This window comes from Dermacentor andersoni, chromosome 3, assembly GCF_023375885.2.
Source record: "Dermacentor andersoni chromosome 3, qqDerAnde1_hic_scaffold, whole genome shotgun sequence".
Lineage (NCBI taxonomy): Eukaryota > Metazoa > Arthropoda > Arachnida > Ixodida > Ixodidae > Dermacentor > Dermacentor andersoni.
Window position 1 is genome coordinate 6,427,260 of NC_092816.1, and position 8,780 is coordinate 6,436,039.

General features: G+C 39.2%; 1 long non-coding RNA gene across 1 annotated transcript; it reads right to left on the reverse strand.

Annotated features, from left to right (window-relative positions):
• Positions 1-231: 231 nt before the first annotated feature.
• On the reverse strand, positions 232-8,248 carry LOC126520962 (uncharacterized). Its single transcript, XR_007597160.2, has 4 exons — positions 7,881-8,248; positions 6,630-6,683; positions 4,961-5,081; positions 232-3,872 (listed from the first exon to the last, which is right to left on the reverse strand). It is a non-coding gene; the product is annotated as an uncharacterized lncRNA (long non-coding RNA).
• Between the last annotated feature and the right edge of the window lie 532 nt (positions 8,249-8,780).

Consider the following 8,780-nt stretch of genomic DNA (forward strand, 5'->3'; position numbering starts at 1 on the left):
CACTATGTACAAAGGAGACCCAGATAATCAAGTGCAATAAAAACAATATTCCAACTTAGATTACATAATCTATGCGTTATACTATGCTTGCTGAAAACAACTGGTTGGCAATTGATAATCCAATCTAACAGTAAAAACAGCTGTCTTACCTTATGGTACTCTTGTTTGCACTTTTCCCCCACAACTTGTGCGCGTTAGCGTCAGTTGAAAATTGATCTGAAAAATACCACATTAAAAAGTTGTGCATCAATTTTATTCTGTCATACAACATGCAACAGTGTATAAAAGCTTCACAACAGATAATATTACAAAAATAAATACAGCAACATTTATACTAATTGTTTATTTATGTTGACAAACATACTTTTCCAAGACGAAGCATGATAGCTGACACAGACTATTTCACAGATTGCAATAACCGCTAATACAAAGCTTGCCATAATGCAAACACGCTGACAAAATATGTAGCACAGGTAGCTGTATTTTGTTACGGCAAAGATAGCACATGAATAATGAGGACAAGGGAGGAAGCAGAACACAAACAAACTATACCCAGCTGCATGCACGCAGCTGTAACAATACACATGGTGCAACAAGATCCAAAAGAAACAAGGAGGAAGATGTGAGGAAGGCTTTTTTTACTCATCACAAGTTATCCTGTAAGAGCATATTATGCACTGGCTGTAATCTACCCTCAGCACATACATAAATAAGTTACATTAGGTGCCACATTTACAAATTCCTCATATGATGTTCTTGTGATTGTCCTTATTCCGATTTTTAACTTGGAAAGCATGACTGAGTTACGTAAAGCCTCCCAACGGCTTGGCACATATACAGAAAGAAGTGTTTCTATAAACACTGGAGGTCACGGAAAGATGACTGACACATACCACTTTTAATTCTTTTGTCTTTGTCTTTATGATTATCTACCACAGTAGTCTTTTGTAGAGTGAAACACATCCAGATAATACACTGTGGGCAACAAAGTGTGAATACCTGTTCTTGATTTCTACCTTTCTCTGGTGTCCCGCTAAGGTAAGATTGGTACAAAAAATTGTCTTCCTAATGTATGCGTTCCCACAAAATAAAACAGGAGCAGATGATAAGCCACATAAATGGTGCGCGAAATAAAACATCTGTTCTTAACTTACCGCTGCCATTCCAATCTTGTGCGATTTTCTGCTTTGTTGTGTACTCTAGCACAGGTGCTACGCAGTTCACTTGGTGCCCAAAGCAACTCTCACACCATAGCAGGATGTCAATTTTGTTTTTCAAATTCTAAGCGAAACTCTGGTTATGGAGGACAATTGCAAACTTATAGTTTTGCTTTGTATCTTCATTATGTTGTAGAGCAGGGTGGAAAGCAAGAACAGATATTTATAATTTGGGTTCCCACTGTGCATTGCATGGATATATTTCAATGAATGATAAAACTATTTGGTAGATAAACATATGAAAGATAAGAGATTTAAGCTCGAAGTCTACCATATTAGTAACTGGGAATATTATGTGTAATTGAAATTTTGCGATTCCCAGTGAAGAAACAGTTTTTACAATATGTGCCAAGGCAACTAAGTCACTCATGCTCACAAAGGAAACAAAATAAAAACAAGCAAGATTACAAGAAGTTCGAACTTGCAACCTGAGGTGAGACACCTCACATGACTGATTTATGCATTTACCGAGCATAAATTACATCTGGCGCATAATCTGCTTCTACAAGATGACAAACAATAGGTTACTCTTGCTTTCTCTCTGGGGCATTTGGCTCTTCTGAACACCTGCACATTGTGTGGCACAACTGTGTGGATGTAGCTGGGCACAGTTGTTATTCAGCATCAATCTGTTTTTATGGTCCTGTACTATTATTGTTGTAATTTATAATTAGCAAATAGCCAACTATTGGGTTGATCAGCTCCATTTTAAACAAAACATACTGACAGAGTTCCCTGTTTATCGCTAACAAAGAGATGGGTACATCATTTCAGATTCCGAGAAACAGCTGTGGAACAGAACAAATGCTGAAGACAGAAAATCTACAGACCAATACCTTTTTTATTAAATGCCATGTACTAGCCCTTTCTGCAATGAATACCATTATTACCAAAAATTGTAGCCTGAAAAAATAATTGGGAAATATTTACAAGTGCGCATAAAAATATTTTGCCACTATGTAGGATATAACTAAAAAACACCAGCTATACAAAAACCAACGACAATTCAAATCTACATAAAGCTCCCTATGAATGGCAGTATATTCAAACCTCTAGTACAAATAATTAAAAAAAGTTGTTTCGAGAACCATTTCCCCTTAATAAGTGGGTGTTAGTGTTTCTACAAAAGGGTTAGAAAATGCCTTCAGGCATACCATAGGGAGTTTTATAAATAGCACATGCACGCATCTGCCTAAAAAGCCCCACGCCCTGCTTGTATTCCTTAGTCATTTTTCTGCATTCTGTTGTATGTCATCGTTTGGATCCCTTAACACTGAGTGCGCAAAACCAAAAAACAGCCTATTAATACACTGAATTTTTAGCCTGTAAAGGGGTTGTGTGGCAATGGGGGCAGCCAACTCTAGTGTGAGAACAAACAAATATTTGTTCTCGCGTTAGTGAAACCAGTCAAAATATAATCTCACAAATTTGGAAATGAATGCACAAAGAACCTTGCTGATTGTCACATTATTGTCCCGAACAAGATCTTTTGGTGTTTACAATTCCTAGTTTAATTCACTTTCCTCTAGTAAATGGGCTCTGACCTAGAATACTCAGTGTAGGAGACTAACCCAGACCTGGAAGCCAATGTTTAAATCTGAAATAAAGACATTCATCCCCCAACCACATGGCACTGCTTCGTCATCAGAAGAAGCATGCATCCATGGACATATAGTCCGTAAAATTATTCATACATGATCTGTAGCATTAATCTTGCACTAACAAATTCTGAAAATTAGGAAATACATCTGCTATTTAAAGCACTGCTGTAAACCTGTGTGTTTGAGAAATGCAATACTCAAAAGGTGTAATACAACCAATGAGTGCATATAACCTATGCTGCCTTTGACATTCGTCAGTGTGGCAAATAAGCACCGAGAAATGCCAAGGGTATCATAGCTTTCATGTCTCAAACCTTGCATGCGAGTACCAGTATCTTTGCAGTGAAGGGAAGTCACATTATTACCAGACTTATGAGGGGAAGCCATGTTTCTCTAGATCAATATTTTCTTTCTTGTGCTCCTATATCCTTGAGTTTTTCAAAAATAACGGGTGCTTGAGATAAGTACTCTATATTGCTCTTAAATTTATCCTGCACCAGAGCCTGTGTTATGTTACATTTCTTGAACACATTGCAGTGCTGTAGATTATAAAAGGAAGAAAAAATGCCTTAAGTTGGCATTTTGGCCTTCTGTACAACAAGAATTAAGAACCTATCAATTACATCCACAAGTACAAAAGAACTATGAGAAACGGGGCATAAAGACAGGTATACATTATAATAGCAGGAGTTAATGGTCAGAACGCTACGAGAAAGGAACTATTAAAAACTAGGTACTAAAGAAACATATGAATTATAATAATAGAAATATTTGCAAAGAATTTGAAGAGACAAATAGAATGTCTGTTCAAATCACTCCACCCCAACATTCATCCATGGTTCGATAAGTGATCGATAAGATAAGAAACAGCTGGTGATGCTGTTTGGATAGATGGAACACGTAGAGGGGTCACCAAGTGTTGCGCGATGGTTGCACAGCAGGTTTCCTTGATCTCCGGACTCACTCGACAGTAATGCGTTGAGCCTGGTTATACGTAGTTCGCAAGAGGCCTGGCCCGAGTATGTGCATGGCTTGGGTAAAATTTCAAGGCAACCTGAAAAACAAAGATCCAAATATATAAGCACCAAAATATTCTGCACCATAGGGCAAATCTGAAGTTTACCATCTGCACATAGCAGATGATGAAAACAGACACAAGTCACCAGACTCAAGGTATATAAATGTGCAAAAGTGTAAATGAATGTGAAAAGCTGCTTGTAGGATGAAATCCTTCATTTTGTCTTTTCTAGATCAATAATAGTATCTTAACATAAAATCAAGTGTACACGACCCTCCCTATTTGTGTCAGTAGGCTATTCCATGCCAGCTGTTCCAACCTGGCATATGACCACTTGGAATTTCTTTTTGAAAACTGGGGGCCCTTCAATATAGAACAAATCTCAATTTCACACAACACTTAAAGCAAAAAAAAATTTCACTGGCGTAAACACTATGTCACATTTTGTGTAACGCACGAAATATGCATCATAAAATGGCATAGCCAAAAAAATTGGTTCCTTCGTTAAGAGGGCCAAATTTTTAACGACAATGAAGAGAGGCCTTACACCAAAAACTTAACTGCTTATTAGCCACTGCTCATTTTATTATGGCCGATTAAAAATGGACCAAATGGCTTATTAACTTTATTTTCACAAAAGTGAACTACAGCAAAAGCAGTAAATTTATGTAATCCATGTGTTTAGGACTTGTGCTGTGTGCAAGAACTGGTTTCAGAAAGATAAAATATGCAGCAGAGCAGAGAGAGGAGGATGAACTTGGAAAGGAAGTCAGTTTTGGTGTACGTTTATCGGCATACTTACCATTGAGGCAGCCCTAGCAAATTTATGCCAAATACCATGTATGAGAGTACACTGTATTGTTTTTAAATTTGTAAAGCTTTATCAAAGTAGTTTTTGTGTTACACAAGAAAACAATTTTACATTGGTCTCTTGTAGTTTCAAAATGTGCATCGCGTTTCGTCTAATACACACAGCCTCTTGGAAGCTAAGACAAAATGCATAGACTTGAGCATCCCTGCACAGACAGAAGGGAGTCTAAACTGCTTCGAAGTTACTTCTTTCATTGCTGAGTGGCTACAAGCCACTTCACTCAAAAAGACGCCGCTTAATTACAGGTATTTACCTGAATATTTCTGTCTGCTGTCAGCCTGCTTGGCATCATCACTAAAGCTGCCAACTCCCTAGTGGACGTAGTCGGGACAGGGTGGTGGTAGGACGCAGGGGTAGGAGCCGCCAGAGTGTACCTGCAACAAATTTGCACAAATGTTCTTAGTTCAACCACGTCACGATTTACAATAAAAATTGAGCTGTCTGTGTAACATGGCTACCAATACAAATAAAGGCAAACAGTTAGGTCCTACTACACAACTAGAACCCCGCCAAAAAAGAAACGGTACTTAAAGGGACATTAAAGTGAAACAATAAATCAATTTAGACTAATGAAGCATTGTTTGAGAACCCTGCAGGCAGTCATTTCAAAAAAATAGTTTGATTATTAGATGAGAAAATGAAGGCCCAAGTATCAGTATTTGAATTTCGTGCCGAAACCCCAGCGCCGGTACGTAAGCGTGACATCAGGGATTCTAAAGTATGTTTTCGCATTTGGGCTGTGTTGGCTGAATAAAGGTTCCCGAAACTTCCCATGTTTGTTATTTGGTTCCTTTAGAACACAATGTAGTCAATCTGTACCGCTATATATAATTAGTAGGCCCTAGAAGATGCCATCAAAATCCAAGACATCACAGCCTCCAGGTGCGGGAACTTAAGTAGGCGTCTACACGCATATTTAGTTCCTGCACTTTTCGTGGCTTGCCAAACGTCTTATCGTTGTAAGAGTGGCGTTTTTGGTGTTGTAGAATGGTAATTCACTGATGCAGCAGAAATCATTTTTCGCTTTAGTGTCCCTTTAAGTTTATGAAAATCCAAACAATGAAAAAAAAAATGTGCGACCGATTTGTGCATGGAAGCTCGGTTGAAACCTGAGCTCATACCATCAAGTGACCTGCTAGTCAACTGCAAGCCTGCCACCTTAAAATGTTATTGTAAATTTCTTTACATGTATTATGTAAGCTGCATTAATACAAGTACAAAATCTCTTAACATAAGTAAATCACCAAGCTAATTCAATTAACGAATTCCAGTGCTCGTTAATGCAACAAAGTGCAAGCTCGGAATGAAGCTGGCCAAACTGGGTAGTGAAAAATAACAATGTGGTTCTCAACATCTTGTTTTTCTGGCTTTCACTCTAGCGAATATACAAGAATTTTGACATTCCTGATATTTCACCCTGCTAATTTCTATTCTATAATGCATAATACTTGAGCAAGAGCAATACTGCTTTCTTTTAACCGTAAATAGTGATAGAACAAGAAAATTCACTGGACCCAAGAAAAATCTTTGTCGAAACATTGGCTCCAGCGATGCTCCTTGTTCTATGGCTCTTCATCACGTCAAGTCTCTCTTCCTGTGTACTTCTGTACTTTCAATGTTATGTCAATGAAATTGTAATAACAGATCATTAGTAAATGTAGCTGATGAGGAATTTGGGCTTGTTGGTAGATAACGACAGAGTAACTGCGCAAAATAGAGATACGGACAAAGGAGGCTTGTGTGTGTTGTCTTCTCCAGCCATGTCTCCCCTTTGGACGATTACTCTGTCTCAATGTAAAACTATTACCCTTTGCACAATAATACTAAAATGCATAAAGACAGGAAAGCGAACACAAAAATTACAACAGATAGCATCATATGCTAATGAGAATTGCAAAAGTGCCTGCTACAATTTGTCTCACCCATAATGTGCTGGATAAGATGGCGACTTCTGGCTGTTGCCATTTCTTGAATACCTAAAATAAAATACATATCAAAATTATAAAAATACACAGGACAACAGCAGTAGCCGAGGACATAACGCATCGTTTAGTACAAGAAGGTAAACTAATCTCTGATACACGGCAGACGAAATTTCCTTTATTAAGTTAGTAGAAAAATATACCACACTTCATTTCACTCAATACTGCCAGCATTTCTTGGTACAAGAAAAAAGGTATTTCTGCATGGAAGCAGCAAAATAATAAATGGCCTTCTACTTTTACAAAATATGCTGCAGCGACTAAGCCAAATACAGCTGTATATACTTAAAATTGTTGTATGCACATTACAATAGCCAAGACAGGATAAACTTGGGTTCATATGCAGCTCACTGGAAGGTACAACTTTGCAATCAACTCATTTCTGCTTGGCAAATATACGCACTAACATACAACTACAAATAAGAGGATCCTTTTTTTCATAAAACGCCGGACTCAATATAAAAAAAACCCAGTAGCAATATTACAATTTCACCACATAACACAGCCAGGTTTTGTAAGCCTAGTAGGATTTACTATATAAATGCTGCAGCAAGTTCATGCTTTTAAATATTTACAACTGTGAAAATAAAGATTACGTAAAAATAATACATTATATATATAGGCTTAAATTGTAAGCTAATGTGTTTTCTACTTACAGCCAAATGCACATAAAATTTGTTCAGTTTCAGCGCTTTTAAAGCGCTGTGTCTGTTCGCTTGAGCTTTACCGCTCTTAAAATATCTGTGCTCCCACATCGCCCGACACTGCCATACAGCGTTGTTGCGCTTTCATTATTTGCCGTAATATACCCAAAGCGCTAGTAAATCTTCAGAATACACAAGCTGTCTTTTCGACTACCTGTCTTCACCAGCGAGAGTCACACTGGTGCGAGTATTGTATCTACACTTCAAGTTACGCAGTACTTGATATTCTACGGATTTTTCGATGCGACAGGCCACTCGTCACTAGAGTCGTTAAGAACGGTGTTTCTCCTGGCAGTACAGCTTTGAAATAATTTCAGATGCTCTCCTGAGGCTTCCGTCTGCCAGTAGTATTTTCGCATACATACGCGCACGCATGCCTAAGAAACGTCTGTGAACTGCCAAGAGAAACGTGGCGCAAAATGTAGCCACACCGGAAGGGCCGAATACGCGCCGTTTGTAAACTCGGAACAAAAGCTGATATGCTTACCTGAGACGTTAAGAGAAATATGGCACAGGTCACTCCCCGCTGGTAGTCGTTCGTATGCATCTGGTCGTCTCTGTCCGTTGCGATCTCCCATATCACAATGAAAGATGCAGTGCAAACCGCAGCACTTCGGGCGCTTGTGACGGTCCGGCGAGCTACACTTGCTCGATGTCGGCAAAGACGAAATCGGCGACACGCTGCTGCTGGCGGCGGTCTCCCTCGTCGCAATCACACAGCACGGACAGAAGCTTCCACCGTAACTTGCCGCAACGCCTGGTTGCAGTCGCCCCTAACGCAGCGATTTCAGAACCACTCAACGACAACGTACTCGCGCGTGATGCAGCGCAACTGTAAAATGGCGTCATGCTATTGACGGCTTCGGCTTTGGATCATTTTCTATCTGCACAACTGAGCAAAACAGTTGCGCTAGTTTCGGTTTTGTTTCCTCGCGTTGAGATAAAAACTGTTTTGCTCACTGATAATTTTACGTCACTTAAGTAATGTTCATGAATGAAACAGCCATGAATTTAACACGCGTCTTGAAATACCCGCTACGTTCACTTGGCAGAAGCAAAATTTGCTCGTCCGAGTGTGGTTGCGTTTGAAATATCTATCGTTGGGCTGTCGGAGCGTGCTCGAAGTGTGAAGACGCGGCGTAATTGTCCTTAATTTACTTAGCTATAACGGTGCGGCTGCCCTTGATTTCTGTCGAGTGCAGTTTGCTCTGATGTAAGGTAGAACTACAAAGCCGCCCATGTTACTGAATGATCTAGTGCACTTGAAGCTGCCAGAACTCCGGTATTTCCTCCACAAGTTCTTGCGACTGTGTGCCGCTGTCACCAAATGCGAGCGTATTCATTTGGCGGAGATTTAGCAACACATTTTCTAAAACTATAGTTCACC